This window comes from Pinus tabuliformis, chromosome 8 (assembly GCF_031772625.1).
Source record: "Pinus tabuliformis cultivar Carrire ecotype Pingquan chromosome 8, CPIR1, whole genome shotgun sequence".
In the NCBI taxonomy this organism is placed as follows: domain Eukaryota; kingdom Viridiplantae; phylum Streptophyta; class Pinopsida; order Pinales; family Pinaceae; genus Pinus; species Pinus tabuliformis.
In genome coordinates this window covers 1,902,956,753-1,902,972,538 of record NC_142294.1, presented here as the reverse complement: position 1 = coordinate 1,902,972,538, position 15,786 = coordinate 1,902,956,753, and the positions used below count along the sequence as shown (strand labels likewise).

General features: G+C 37.6%; 1 long non-coding RNA gene across 1 annotated transcript; it reads right to left on the bottom strand.

Moving 5' to 3' along the window:
- Positions 1 to 14,054: 14,054 nt before the first annotated feature.
- LOC149244030 (uncharacterized) lies at positions 14,055 to 15,077 on the bottom strand. Its single transcript, XR_016245817.1, has 3 exons — positions 14,659 to 15,077; positions 14,459 to 14,536; positions 14,055 to 14,380 (listed from the first exon to the last, which is right to left on the bottom strand). It is a non-coding gene; the product is annotated as an uncharacterized LOC149244030 (long non-coding RNA).
- Positions 15,078 to 15,786: the final 709 nt, after the last annotated feature.

The following is a 15,786-nucleotide window of genomic DNA, read 5'->3' as shown; positions in this document are numbered from 1 at the left end:
TGTGTTGTACTTGATGGCAACCCACTTGGAGCAGAACAACTCACTAATATATAACTGGATGAATCTACAGAAGAGATATCAGATGTAACAGAATACATGAGATGCAGGGTAGCTTAAAGGAATCAATTCAGATGTAATGAACAATGACAACTCATTAAAATGACAGTTCTCAGTATGGAAAGATAACTTTGCCATCAAGTCCAAAGGGGGAGATTGTTGGCATTATCATACAGGTGTTGTCCTTGATGGCAACTTACTAAGATGACATATCACAACTCAGGCTCACAGAATGAAGAAAAAGAGATATACACAGGTTACCCTTGTTGAAGTCGCATATACATGTGGGATTGGCGATCAAAAGTTGTGTATGCGTATGCACACACTTTCATGCAAGGAAAAACACATACATGTGGGAACACTTATTTTTAGTCCATGGTATTTGGTCCTTGGTATTTGAACCTATGGTTTTGGACCATGGTATCTCGTCCAATGTATTGAACCTAGGTATTGCGCCCCAAGTATTGGTTCTAAGTGGTTTTGGACCATGGTATTGAGTAAAGGCCTAAGACTATAAAAGGAGGAGAAGATCGTTAGGCAAAGGCACCAAGTAAGTCTCGAATATCTGATGAAGTATGAGATCCAGTATGTAGGTTATGGGTTCATGATGCCTTGCTTGATCTGAGCTAAGGAGGAATCTCAGCAGTTGATGGAGAACAAGATCTAAGGATAGATCGGGATTTAATGGCTGGGAATGAATCATCTCTATACGGTTTGATCTGCTTATTCTAGATCTGTATACTGACGCATGTAATGTTCTGTAAATATTATGATATGGGTATAACTCAAGTTTGGAATAGCTGTAAATCATGAATGAATATTTATAGATGTATACACTGGTTGACTATGATAAAAACGCGTACATACGCAGGTTAAATATATCTAAATAGCATATAGCATGTAAGCTATGATATTTGAAGTTATAGGTGGTTTTGGTTGTTGATGAAAAGTTTTGAGTTCTGGTGACTGTTTACTGGTGTCAGTATTATGCATATTTAGATTGATTGACTGTGTTTAGCTTCAGTGTTGATGGATGAGATCTAATAATGAATCAGGATCATGATGACTTATCTTTATGTGATCTGATGGACTAGATCTGGTTGGTAACACACGTATTATCCTTGTATATGTAATTATCTGGGTATGTCTAAAGTCAGGAAGTGCAGCGAAGTTATAAGTATTTGATGACATATACGCTGGTTCGCCTTGGTGAAGTTGCGTATTCACGCAGCTTAGGCTCTTCCAAGTAGCGTATGCATTCTGATGCATGATTTTTGATGATACAGTTAGATCTGAACATTGTTGCAGAGTTCTGTGTTCTGCTCTCTGTTCTGGTTACTGCAGTTTGTTGACCGGGTTTCAGCGTTTCAGTATTGGGTGATTCAGAGATTGATGATGCTAGTGTTGATTGATTGTGTGCTTCAATGATATTGATGGGTCCATTATGAAAATTTGATGAAACATGGCCTTCAGATTATGGTGTTGTGCTTCAGGAGTATCCAGTCTGAAAATTTATGAAACGTGGTACCTGAAGGAAGAAAGAGAAGGTTGTAGCCTTCTGCAAGTCGGCACCTACATACTAGTACATCAGCTAGTACAAGAGTGAAGGGGGTTGTAGTTCCCTTCTAGTAGTAGTTGGAAAACCAGTGAAGGTTGGAGCATTTTGTAGAAGGATCAACTAGTACAAGAGCTAAGGGGGTTATAGCTCCCTTCTAGGAGAAGCTGGAGAATGAGAGGAGGTTGTAACCTTCTGTAGGTAAAAGCTTACATACTGGTATAAGGTTGCACCAGTACAGAAATAGTGTAAAAAGAAGTTGCTTATTAAAAGAAGATAGAGACAAATTGCAGCAGGCGGTTTTCACCCACATTGAGTTTCCACCTTACATCATGGTGTTCATGTGTGCTTCTTGTGTGTGATGATCTGTTCTGTTTTACTGCACCTATTTACTGTTCATATGGTTAATAAAGTTCTGATGCACTAACTAAAGATCAACATTTAATGGATTAACTGAATCATAAGTTTACTGGATATACACTAGTTGCATTAGACATAGTTGCATGTGCATGTAGGTTCCCTTAACTGAAGTAACGTATATGAATCTGAGTATGGAAATGAAAAAGTGTTTGATTTGATAATATTGATTCACCCATCGTCCCCTGCCCCCCCTCAGTATTATTTCTAACATTACTTGGTGCATGTTGTTTCCAAGGAGGAAATTGTAGTAGATCCAGAGAAGATAAGGGCCATCATGGAGTGAGAAGCTCCTAAGAATGTGGATGAGGTGATATCTTTCATGGGTTTAGTTTGTTATTACAGGAAGTTCATCAAGAACTTCTCACATATTTCTTATCCTATCACATCATTGCGAAGGAAAGGTAAGAATTTTGAATGGACAGAGGAGTGTGAGACTAGTTTTGAGTAGCTTAAATGGTTGTTAACAAATGCACTATGTTATAGATTGTAGATATGGATAAACAATTTGTAGTGTGAACAAATGCTTGCAAAAGAGGACTTGGTGGAGTCCTTATGCAGGATGGACAAGTGGTATGCTATGAGTCATGAAAACTAAACAAGCACTAGAGGAACTACCCTACACATGATCTTGAGTTAGCAATGATCATACATGCATTGAATATGTGGAGGCAATATCTTCTTGGCAAGAAGTTTGTATTGATGAGTGATCATATTGGTTGAGTTATTTGTTTGACCAGCCGAATCTAAATGCCCGGCAGGCTAGATGGTTTGCCAGGATCAGTGAGTTTGATTTCGAGATCAGGTACATCAAAGGAAAGGAGAACAAGGTGGTAGATGATCTTAGAAGATGGATATTGATTAATCACTTAGCAGTTCTATGAGCTCATATGGGACAAACTTATAGGTTAAGATCTTGTAGGCAAGTCAGCATGATGTCAGATATATGGATACTGTGCACAGGTTACAGTAGAGTACAGGCACATGTATAGGTAGTAGCATAGGTACAGGTGGTGGTACATGCGTAGGTGCACAGGATGTGGACTATTTCCTTACAGATGGATTGGTTCGATTTAGAGACAATGTATATGTGCGGGATAGCCATGATTTCAAGAAGGTGGTCTTGAGAGAGTTTCATGTGAAACCTTATTCAGGTCACTGAAGTTATTAGAATACATTGAAAGCAATGAAGAGATTTTATTATTGACCGAACTTGAAGAGGGATGTAGCAGAATTTGTGGCTAGGTGTTTTTATTTCCAACATGTAAAGGCAAAGTGTAAGCATCTAGGTGGACTTCTATAGCCAATTGTGATCCCAGAGTGGAAATGGGAAGTCATTTCCATGGACTTCATCACATGTTTTTCTAGCACAGTGAGACAACATGATTCTGCCATGATTATTGTGGATAGGTTGACAAAGGTTGGACATTTTATTCGAGTGAAGTCTACATTCTCACTAGCAATGTAGCACGGGTATTCATTAGAGATGTCGTTAGGTTGAATGGTGTTCCGAAGAATATTGTGTCAGATAGGGAAGCAAAGTTCACTTCCAAGTTTTGGAAGGAGTTATTTGCAGGTTTGAACATAGAGTTGTCCTAAGTACAACTTATCATCCACATATAGATGGAAAGACAGAGAGGGTCAATAAAATATTTAAGGAAATGTTGAGGATGTATGTGATGCATCAACAACAGAAGTTGATTTCGCATACAACAATGGTTATCAGGAGTCATTGAGGATGAGTCCTTTCGAGGTATTGTATTGATAGAGTTGTAACACTCCCATCAACAGGATTGATCCAGTTAACAAGGTACTTATTGGACCAAATATGTTGGTAGACATGGAAGAGGAAATGCAGGTGATCAAGAAGAATCTAAAGGTAGCACGGAATAGGAAAAATAGATATGCAGATCAGAACATCTTTTTCGAGGAGTTCCAAGTTGGGGAACAGGTGTACTTGTGCATCAAATCGAAGAAGAGCTCCTTATGGATTCGATCATGTGCCAAGATGACACCACGGTTTTGTGGACCCTTCAGTATTGCTGAGAGGATTGGGCCAATTTCCTATTAACTTTCATTGCCTCCTATAGTGAAATTCCATGAATTTTTCCATGTGTCATTGCTTAAGAAGTATGTTAAATATGTTGATCATGTGATTGACTGGCATGTATGGCAGGTGGAACCAAATGGAGAATTCCAGCCAAAGCCTTAGTGTATATTGCAGAAATAGGTGTTCATGCTCCGTAACCAAGGAATCGAGCAATTTAAAGTGCAGTGGAAGAACGTTGGGCTCGATGAAGCTACATGGCAGATGGATGATTAGATGCGGGCTATGTATCATTATTTGTTTGTCAATCGAGGCAAAGTAGTTTTGGCATGGTGTTTTAGTATTATATGTTTGGTGATTTTAGTATATGTACACATGTGTATGGATGTAAATATCGCCATGAGCTATGTTATAAAGCTCCAATAAGCGGTATGAGTTTTATGTCATTATGTTGTCATGTTGGTTTGCTTTTCAGCAAGGTGGTCATTGTAAATACTACATCGAGCTACGTTATAAAGCTCCATGGGCAATATGTTTTCTTTTCAGAAGTTTTGGTGAGGTATAGGTGTGGTTTAACACTAAAGACGGTGTCCCCCAAGGGGGAGGGTTCTGTAACAACCTTGGTAAAAATTCCATGCAATAAAATTTAATAAAGGCAAAATAACCACAGTTGATGGGACACTTATTCCAAGTTGAATGTTGGGCAAGACATCCTAGTGTGGGTGTTCATTGGTTTATTACGGCTAAGGAAATTGGAAAAGGAAATGGCTAAGGCTTTGGAAAGACAAAATGGCTTTTTTGGTACAATTATTTAGGAAAATAATGGAAATTAAGAGAAAAGTAAGGTGAAAGGTCACAGGTTGCATGTTAGGACAAAAATGAAGGAAAATAATGGAAAATAAAGAAAATAGAGGCCTCATTAATAAAAAGGCTTCTAAAGATCCATTAGTAACCGTTTGTTAGTTTAGTTTTGGATTTTTCTCTCTCTCACACTCTTGGACACTTACAGTTTTCTTGGAGCATTTTGGCATTGGATCAAGAAATGCAAAGAAGGCAAGAGGAAGTAAGGATCGAGCAAGGAAAGGCAGGTTCAAAAAGCTACAACAAGATTATTTTAAGTATCGATTTGCATGTGTATTTTCCTTGCTATATTTTTCATGCATGGTATTGCATGTGGTTCTTTTGTTGTTATGACGTAGGTTTTGCCAGGTGTGAGAGTATTTTCATCCTAGCCTTGCCATTTCCAGATAGCCATGGTGTGATGGGGTTCTCATGTTTTGGTTGAGCTAGAGTGCCGGATGGATTCGAAGCTGAGTGAGGTGGATCTCCGAAATGATAGAACACATGGCCTAGTAAATTCTAAACGAGAATGTGGGTTGCGGTAAAGACATATTTTGTGCTGCCTTAGATGGCCTAGGAATCCTTATCGGTGAATGGTGGGATATATTATAAATCCTAGAGGTGGGTTTCTCTCCGTTGGCCCTAGTAATTATGGGTTTGGGATATGCGGTAAATCCTAGAGAGTGGGTCTCATTTTAAGGCCTAGTGATCTAGGTTTGGATTGCGGTAAAGCTTGACAGACTAAGAGATAGGAAAATTCCTCAGGGTGTAGGTGGAGAAATCTGGTGGCATCCATGATTTTTTGGCCTAGTGATCGGATGGAGATCATGGTAAAGCTATTATGACATGTTTATTATGTTAACCTAGTGATCCGGGATGGATTACATTAAAGCATGATTTCTATTGATGAGAGTGAGGTGGTTTAGCCTCGATATGCCCTCGTTGGTTATTTTTGTTTGAGTCCCGCATTCATGCTTGGAATATGGCATGGGGGTGAATGACCATTCTATGGTCGAGTGGAACATGGAAGTCCCATCTCGGGTTTGGATTTTACATCATTAACGGAAGGTTATTTCTACTTGTATTTCTATGAGTATTGTACTGGTTTATATGTGGATCATATGATTGTCATTTCATTGGTATTTCTATTGCTATTGTGTTGGTTATATATTTGATGACATAGTCTATGTATGTCTCTCATCATGTTTTTACTTATAATTGGAAGAACAATGTATCTATGTCCTAATGGATGATAATGCAACAAATGATATGAGGGAACAATAGTCCTTAACGATTCTCAGATAAATATGAGATCCCTATGCTTAATTATGTTGTTTACACCTGTAGATTACATATTTGCGATGTGTTTGATGAAATTTCTGTCAATGCTAGTAGCGGTCTAGTTAAGGGATTGTTCAAGTATTTACATTTGCATCATTGTTTCCTTGTTATATTATTGATCTAAACTTAACACTGAATTCTAGGCAAGCACACAACTGGACAAATTGGTCTCTAGATGTTGGCTAGCAGGCTTGTGAGAGCATGGAGAGGTCCTTGGACATTGGCATGCCTATAGCATGAGAGTGACCAGGAGACAACTAATCAAAAATTCCAGTGGGACCCAAGGGCAAGCTGCCTTAAGTGTTGGCATGGTTCTTAAGGGTCCTGTAACGGATGTTGAAGGTCTATGTTTTAGGTTTCCGTCGATTCCATTTCCTTAAGGTCACATAGGAAGTCAAATCCAACCGTAGGAGCCTCTTGTCGCATGTTTACCCCGGTTACTCAGTTACTTGGGTAAATGTGGACGGAGTGCATTACATAATATATCTTAATAGTTTGAAAAAAACATTACAATTGTAATATTTGTATAACTTTTATAAATATGAAAAAAATTATGAAACAATAATAAAACAAAAACCATATATTGAAATTATGTAATTGTTTTATGATCTAACTTTTTTTACAAATTTTATTAATAAAAATATTTTCAATAATATATATATGAATTTACTCTCATCTATTTATTTATAACCAAAACTCTTTTACAAACTCTATCCATCAAACAGCAATTAATAAAATATTTATCAAAAATAAATAAAATACTTAGATAAATTCACCCTTGTGAATAATGAAATATTTATTAAAAAATAAATAAAATATATTTCATTCTATTCTGTAGGATAGAATAAAATATAGTTATTCCTAAAAGACTTGATGTACAAATTATTCTATTCTATAGGATAAAGGCAATCAGGATCGAAACTTTGAGCATATTTTAGAGTTAAAAGTGTTTGAAAAAAAAACATTAAATTTTCAATTTGCAACTTCACATGTAATTTTTAATTAAATTCCAAATTTTATAATGACCACGATCAATATTGCTACACAACTTTTATTTGTCTCAATAACTTGATTCTGTGAGAACCTGCTCGCCCTCAACGAATCAGCGCTTAATTTACCTCTATGCATTACAATATGTCATTCCTTCAGAGGAGTATGGCTTTGAAGGACCCGATCTGAGAACACAAGTGGACGTATCCTTTTTACATGTACAATGTGTCATTAGTACAGAGGCATATGTTGGATCAGGTGCACAGCTAACATAAATACACACAGCAATTATCACACATAAACACAAAAAATTAACGTGGTTCACCCAACCAATCTGGGCTACGTCCACCAAACATAGGCATCAGGAATATATTAATTAAATTGGAGATTACATCATGAAATCCTCACACTCTCTCTTAGCAAATCATCCAAATGACTGCCTGTTATATAGCATAGAGAATCTAACAGCCTCATAACTCCCTCACATCAAATATAGGAGGCATTAACTGCCTCCCAACAACCTGGAGCTAATCTAGGAACTGAATCCCTATTGTTGTCATCCTTCAGAGATTTTTGCCTATTTGACTAAAACAGAAAATCTCAACAATCTCCACCTTGACAACAATTCGTCTGATGCCCTGTTATTATTATTTTATCTTTTCTGCAAGCCAAGAGAAGCCAAACACCAGCGTAGCTTCTCCAACAAAACTGGTTTCGTGAACATGTCTGCACAGTTCTCCTTTGTATGCACCTTTTCAAGAGAAACTCCCCTTTCAGTGATAACCTGTCTTACAAAATGATATTTGATTGGAATATGCTTTGACTTACTATGATAGGCCGGATTCTTAGCCAAATGTATTGCACTTTGACTATCACAAAGTAACCTGATGTTGTCCTGTAACCTACCAAACTCACCAAGCAAACCTTTCAACCAAACCGCCTCTTTGCAAGCATGAGAAGCAGCAATGTATTCTGCTTTAGTAATGGATAAAGCAACAATATTCTGTAGCTTTGACATCTAGCTTATAGCTCCACCTGCAAGAGTAAAGACGTACCCTGAAGTTGATCTTCTCTTATCCAAATCACCTGCAAAATCGGAATCAACATATCCGCAAACAAATTCACTACTCTTATTGTAAGAAATACAATAACTACTTGTGCCTCTCAAGTACCGAAGCACCCATTTCACTGCTGACCAGTGCTCTTTACCCGGATTTGTCATGTACCTGCTGACAACCCCAACTGCATGAGAAATATCTGGTCGCGTACACACCATCGCATACATCAAACATCCTACTACATTGGCATAAGGAATTCGAGACATATAATCCTTTTCTTCATCGGTATTAGGACATAAACTCAAAGAAAGCTTAAAATGGGAAGCTAAAGGGATCGACACAGGCTTCACATTGTTCATACCAAACCTCAAAAGTATTTTCTCAACATACTTCTGTTGTGATAGCCAGAGCTTACCCTTACTCCTGTCTCTGAAAATCTCCATGCCCAAAATCTGTCTTGCGGCTCCTAGATCTTTCATATCAAACGTCCTTACCATCTGAGTCTTCAACCTGTTGATTTCTTCAATGCTTTTGCTTGCTAAAAGCATATCATCAACATACAACACTAAGATAATGAACATGCCATTATTTAACTGCTTAAAATAAACACAATGATCATATTCACTTCTTACATATTTCTGACTCAACATGAAAGAATCAAACTTCTTATACCACTGCCGAGGCGACTGCTTCAGGCCATATAATGACTTCTTGAGCCTGCAGACAAATTTCGCATTGCGATGCTGAACAAACCCTTCCGGTTGTTCCATATATATTTCCTCATCTAAATCACCATGTAGAAATGCAGTCTTAACATCTAACTACTGCAACTCCAAATCAAACAAAGCCACTAATGCTAACACAATTCTAATTGAAACAATTTTAACCACTGGTGAAAATATCTCATGAAAGTCTATGCCAGCTTTCTGAGAAAACCCTTTTGCAACCAGTCTCGCTTTGTACCTGTCTTCCGTATCATTCACACCCCGTTTCAGCTTGAAGACCCATTTGCATCCCACAGTTTTCCTGCCTTTGGGAAGTTCAACCAGATCCCACGTGCCATTCTTACCTAAGGCCATCATTTCTTCCTTCATGGCTGCTTTCCATTTGCCACTATTTGAACCTTCTACAGCTTCCTGATAACACAAAGGTTCATCATCATTAGCGATCAAAGCAACTGAATCATCATACCTTCTAGGACGACGTTTGATCCTTGTAGATCTCCTTAAGAACGTTTCTGGTGCTTCCACAATTGGCTGTCTATCAACCGAAGGAATTTCTTCATGATCGCCATCTGAGACCTGTTCATGTCCTCCATCTGAACCCTGTTCATAATTTGATTCTGAAACCTGTTCATGACTAGAATCTGAACTATGGTCGTTATGACTATCATTAGAAATGCTGTCAAACTGAATATGCTGGAAATCAGATACATCATCCTGTTTCAATATTCTATCTACATCTAACTGTACAAGAGAGGATTCATTAAACTTTACATCTCTGTTGATGATGATTTTGCGGGTAGTAGGATCCCACAATCTAAATCCCTTTGTTCCATCACCATACCCAACAAAGATATACCTTTTAGACTTTGGATCTAATTTAGTTCGCTGATGTTTAGGCACTAGAGCATATGCATCACAACCAAACACTCTGAGTTTAGAATAGTCACAAGGGTGTCCTGTCCATACCTCTTGCGGAACCTTGCAGTCTATTGTCGTTGATGGAGATCGGTTTATCACATAACAAGCAGGTGCCACTGCTTCCGTCCACAACTCCTTCGGCAACCCGGCGTTACTCAGCATACACCTTGCTCTCTCTAGAAGAGTCCTGTTCATGCGTTCAGCAACTCCATTCTGCTGAGGAGTATAAACCGTGGTCTTATGTCTCTCGATCCCTGCATCCTTGCAATAGTTGTCAAACTCCTTGGAGGAAAACTCACCACCATTGTCAGTTCTTAAACATTTTATTGTTCTACCAGTGCTGTTTTCTACCAATGCTCTAAACTGCTTGAAAACTGTAAAAACATCAGACTTCTTTTTCAACATGAAGACCCAAACTTTTCGAGAAAAGTCATCAATGAATGATACAAAATAAGATGAGCCACCATATGACGCTGTAGGGGCTGGACCCCAAACATCTGAATGGATATAATCAAGTATCCCTTTACTAGTATGCTGGCCTGTTTTAAACTTTTGTTTACTTTGTTTACCAAACAGACAATGTTTACAGAAATCCAATTTTCCAGATCTTAGATTAGGAAGTAACTTTCGGTCAGCCAAAATTTTCAATCCTCTTTCACTCATATGCCCCAATCTTTGATGCCATAAGTGAATGGAACTACTGTCATGTTCAGACACAGACACATGATCTGACCCAGTTCTACCTTCTAACTGAAATAGATTTCCTACTTTCTTAGCTTTCATCACTAGTAAGATACCTTTATAGATTTTCATAACTCCACCTTGAATTACAGTTTTATATCCATTTGAATCAAGTGCTCCTAATGAAATCAAATTTTTCCTTAAATCTGGTACATGCCTCACATCAGTTAATATTTTGGTTGTGCCATCAAACATTTGTAGTTGTATGCTTCCAATCCCAACAATATTACATGTTACATCATTACCCATGTACACAACACCATCATCAATTGATCTATATGTTTTAAACCAATGTCTATGTATACACATGTGATTAGATGCCCCGGAATCTAACAACCAATGTTGATCATGTTTTGAAACATTAACTGACAATACTTCATCACTCATACCTGAACCAGATACTGAACCTGTATCCGTGGTGTTGGCTTCCTTCTTTTCTGTCGAAGAGCCTTCTTTAGCAGCCTGCTTTCGCTTCCAGCAATCCTTTTTCAGATGTCCAGCCTTGCCACAATGCCAGCACTTCATCTTTGGCTTCTTTCCTTTGGACTTTGAACGAGAGTCGCTATGCTTTCCCCCGGAGTGTCTCTCTCGTGAGCGACCTCTGGCCATCATTACCTCTGATGTCGAGGTGTCTGCATTCGACCTTTTCCTCGTTTCCTCAGCCAACAAGGCTCCAACAACATCGTCAAATTCAAGAATTTCTGATGTACTAAAACTTATGGAAGTAACAAAGTGATCCCAAGATTCAGGCAAAGAACATAGTAAAGTTATCGCCTTATCCTCTTAATCAAATTTCACATCTAGACTGTTTAATTGCACCAACAAGGTATTAAAAACATTCAGGTGATCAGCAATTGAGGTACCTTCTTTCATCCGCAAACTGTAAAGCTGTCGTTTCAGGAGAATTCGATTTGTCAAAGATTTCGTCATATAGAGCTTCTCAAGCTTCGACCACAAGCCTGCGGCGGTTTTTTCTGACACAATGTTAAACAGAACATCGTCCGCCAGACATAATCGAATTGCGCTCAGAGCTCTATCATCCATCTCATCCCATTCATCCTCCGTCATGGAAGGAGGTCTTTTGTTTTTCCCCAACAGTGCTTTCGCCACACCTTGTTGAACCAGCAGATCGTGCATCTTCACCTTCCAGATCTCAAAATTATTCTTGCCATTAAACTTTTCAATTTCAAAACGGGCACTTTGTGTTTTGGCCATCTTGTCAAAGAATCTCCAATTTCAACGTTTTAAATACCAGCAATTAAAAAAAAATTGCCTATGTCTTTAAAACAAAATATCTTCCCTTCACAAAAAAAAAATAAAAAATTCTGGCTATGTCTTTGTACTTCTGCCTTAAAAAATACTGCCCTTTTCCAATCACTTTACACAAAAAAAAATATTCCTTTGCACTTCACAAAAAAGAAATTTCTATAATCCGTTGCCCTTATTAAAAAAAACTGCCCTTTGCCATACGCACTTCTTTAAAACAAAATAATATCCGTCCTTTTCAAAAAAGGCTTCAACATCCCTTATAACTCCTAATCAAATAATTACGTACTCCTTTTTTTTTTGTTTAAAGGCATTAAAGTAAGTACGCACTCCTCTTTGTTTGGCATTAAAATCATTACCAAATTTCCTTTGATTATTTGTCAAACGGATTCCTTAATAGGACCAGGCAACAGTGCAATTCCAAGTTTTAAATCAGCAGAAGATAGTGTTCATATTCTGTTATTCACGAACAGTAGAAATGAAAATGCCTTCCGGAATCAACAAATGCGAATAATGAATAATCGCAGTTTTCCATGTAATGCCATTGGCACGCAATGTACAAATATATACCCACGAAGTTTCAAGTTTTACCTCCACGCAGCAGAAAAAAAAACAAAGACACGCTGTTCGCCGTTTTCAAAATAAATCCTTGCTGTATTTAATACATATATCCACGCTGTGTGTTTTCAAATCCATTCATGCCGGTTTAAAAAAAAATATATGTATCAACGTTGTTGACTGAGCGACTGAGCATACCTTTTTCAATACATATACACGCCACGCTGTTTGAACAGCTCCACAGCGCACCAGGTGTTATATTACCTCCAGGCAGCGCCTCCAATCACAATGCACAGCAACGTATACGCAGCAGCAAACGATCCACGCACCAGCACACAGGTCTGGTCCGTCTGTCTTCCGCGCAGCAGTGATATTCACCCTCCACACTCAGTCATACGCACCTCCAGCACGCACCTTCAGCATGCAATCTCAGCACCTCCGTCGATGACCAGCGCAGCACCTTCAAGCAGCGCCTCCAGGCACCTCCAACATGCTCTGATACCAATTGTTGGATCAGGTGCACAGCTAACATAAATACACACAGCAATTATCACACATAAACACAAAAAATTAACGTGGTTCACCCAACCAATCTGGGCTACGTCCACCAAACATAGGCATCAGGGATATATTAATTAAATTGGAGATTACATCATGAAATCCTCACACTCTCTCTTAGCAAATCATCCAAATGACTGCCTGTTATATAGCATAGAGAATCTAACAGCCTCATAACTCCCTCACATCAAATATAGGAGGCATTAACTGCCTCCCAACAACCTGGAGCTAATGTAGGAACTGAATCCCTATTGTTGTCATCCTTCAGAGATTTTTGCCTATTTGACTAAAACAGAAAATCTCAACAGCATATATATAATGGTTTTAAAGGATTCTATTTGAGAACACCAGTGTTCCTTAACATTCATTGGATTAACAAGATTTGCTTCATATTAATATATGTCGAATAAAAATGAGCAGGATGCGACACGAGAAGGCAGACTCTGTAAATTAATTTGTTCTACGCGCCCACATTCATATATCTGTTGAGACGATATGTTTCAATGATCAAATATGGTATTGGTTCAACCTATACTTTATAAAATAGTTTGTTTGGCATGCTCAGATTCAGATACATGTCAGAGGATATGCTCCAATAATCAGATCTGTTATGGGTTCAACTTATGTTTTGAATTACAGTTACCCTAATATTTCTATTATTTTTGCAGCTTAATTTTAATTTGCTTCTAAGCTTGGTACCATCATCCATGACCGAACTGCACAAATGGATATCTGCGTTGGATATTTGAATGAAAAACAGCTAACCGATGTCTTCAATATCAGCTACTTCAATGTCTACAAACCCTACAAATGTCTGACTGTTTGTTAATCAAACCTACAAGCACATGTCACATCTTTTTTATGGGTAATGATATTGGAGAACGACCACAACAACAAAAACAAAATGGGAAAAACATAAAAGGCAGTACCTGATATTGTAAGTAGAACTGAGAAAACCCAATATAAATAAATACTCCATGGCATCATTAAAAATGTCTGAAATTAATTGGAATGAAGCAAAAGAATTAAGATAATTGTGTGCCAACAGACACAGATCCCATATGCAAGGCTCTTTGGTATGACCCACAACCAGTTAATACAAAGGATATGCGAGAAAACGAGATGTTCTATCACACGCAAATTTTGAACTTACAGATCGTCGCTGTTTCAAGCCCTGCCGACGGCTCTGTTTCCGGGGAATCGCAGGAAATTGCACGGATTCCAACCAACGTATTCCGAATATGCAATCGACTGAAAACTTGAAAAACCGTCCGACCAGGAGTTTGCAGGTGCGCTGGAGGCCACGCTACTGAAATCAAAAGAGAGGGTTGCCGAATGGAAACAAAGGTCAAAAATCGAATCACCTAAAACAGGGAACCATCCATACCTGTGACGGCTTCAAGGCGAAATTGTAAGACAAAACAGAGGAATCTGACTGGTAAAAACGAAGGTTACAATCTGATCTCTATGGGCAGAAATAAAACTTACAATCAGCAAAACAAGAAATCCATGGAGATCCAGAGACGGCAAACTATAACATGGTCCAAAAAAAGGAAATATGAGTTTCTGATTTCGAAAAGGGAATACCTTGTTTACAGAACGAAAGCTCTAGACGCACAAAAGAGGGTCCACACAGTGCTAAGAAGGTAAACCACGACAGAAGATGTGTGTATGGGTTCACAATTTTCAGCAAACCCACAAAATGCACAAATAAGTATATATATATATATATATATTAAATCAATATGCTTGGAAGGGCCTGGAATTATAAACCACAGTAAATGAGAGAAGGTGGAGGACGAAAGAGGGGACGAAGAATACAAGCTCAGCTCGTGGGGTTTGTAAAGCTCTTGCTGCACCTATTTGATAGAAGCTACAATGAATATAAAGCAAAGCACAGCTGCGCAAACGAAGGAGGAAAGTGGCTCGTAGTAAGGTTTGAAACATTCAGGAAAGTGGTGGCTGGTAGTAGGGTTGGAAACATTCAGGAAAGCGGTGGCTGGTGGTAGGGCGGGAAACTGAAGACCAAATATTACATCAAATTTGACGGTTCTTTTGACAATTTTATTAATTATTTTGTACAGATTATAATGAATATGAAGGCAATCACAGATGAGGAAGGTGGATGGTAATAGGGCTGGAAATTTGAAAACTAAATAATATATCAAATTTGACGATGATGAAAATTTTATCGATTATGTTAAACAAAGAAAGATTATTTTTTTGAATGGATTAAAAAGAAAGAAAGAGATGATTGTTTGAATGAAATTTTGATTATATTTAATAAAGAATTATTTAATTTAAATTTAAATTTTGATGGTTAAATGGAATTTTGATTATATTTAATAAAAATTATATGATTTAAATTTAAAATTTGATTTTCTATATATTTGAAAAGTGAATAAAATAATTACAATTATGGAAAATTTAAAACCACATAAACATGATAACCAAACAGGTCGTAGATTTTAATAGCTTCAAGTGAGGTTTATAAACATTCATTAGTATTATTTTTATTTAAATATATAGTTTAATAGTGAGCTAGTTGTCACTATCCTAGATTTAAGAATGTGTAGTGTCTTTGTTAGATTTTGTCTTATAATTTTGTGTTTCTTTATTTAATTAACAATTAAAACATTTTCTTTTTAAATTTGAGAAAAAAGCACTCGGTGGTAATATGGACAAGATAATGGAAAACATTATATTTTTGGTAAA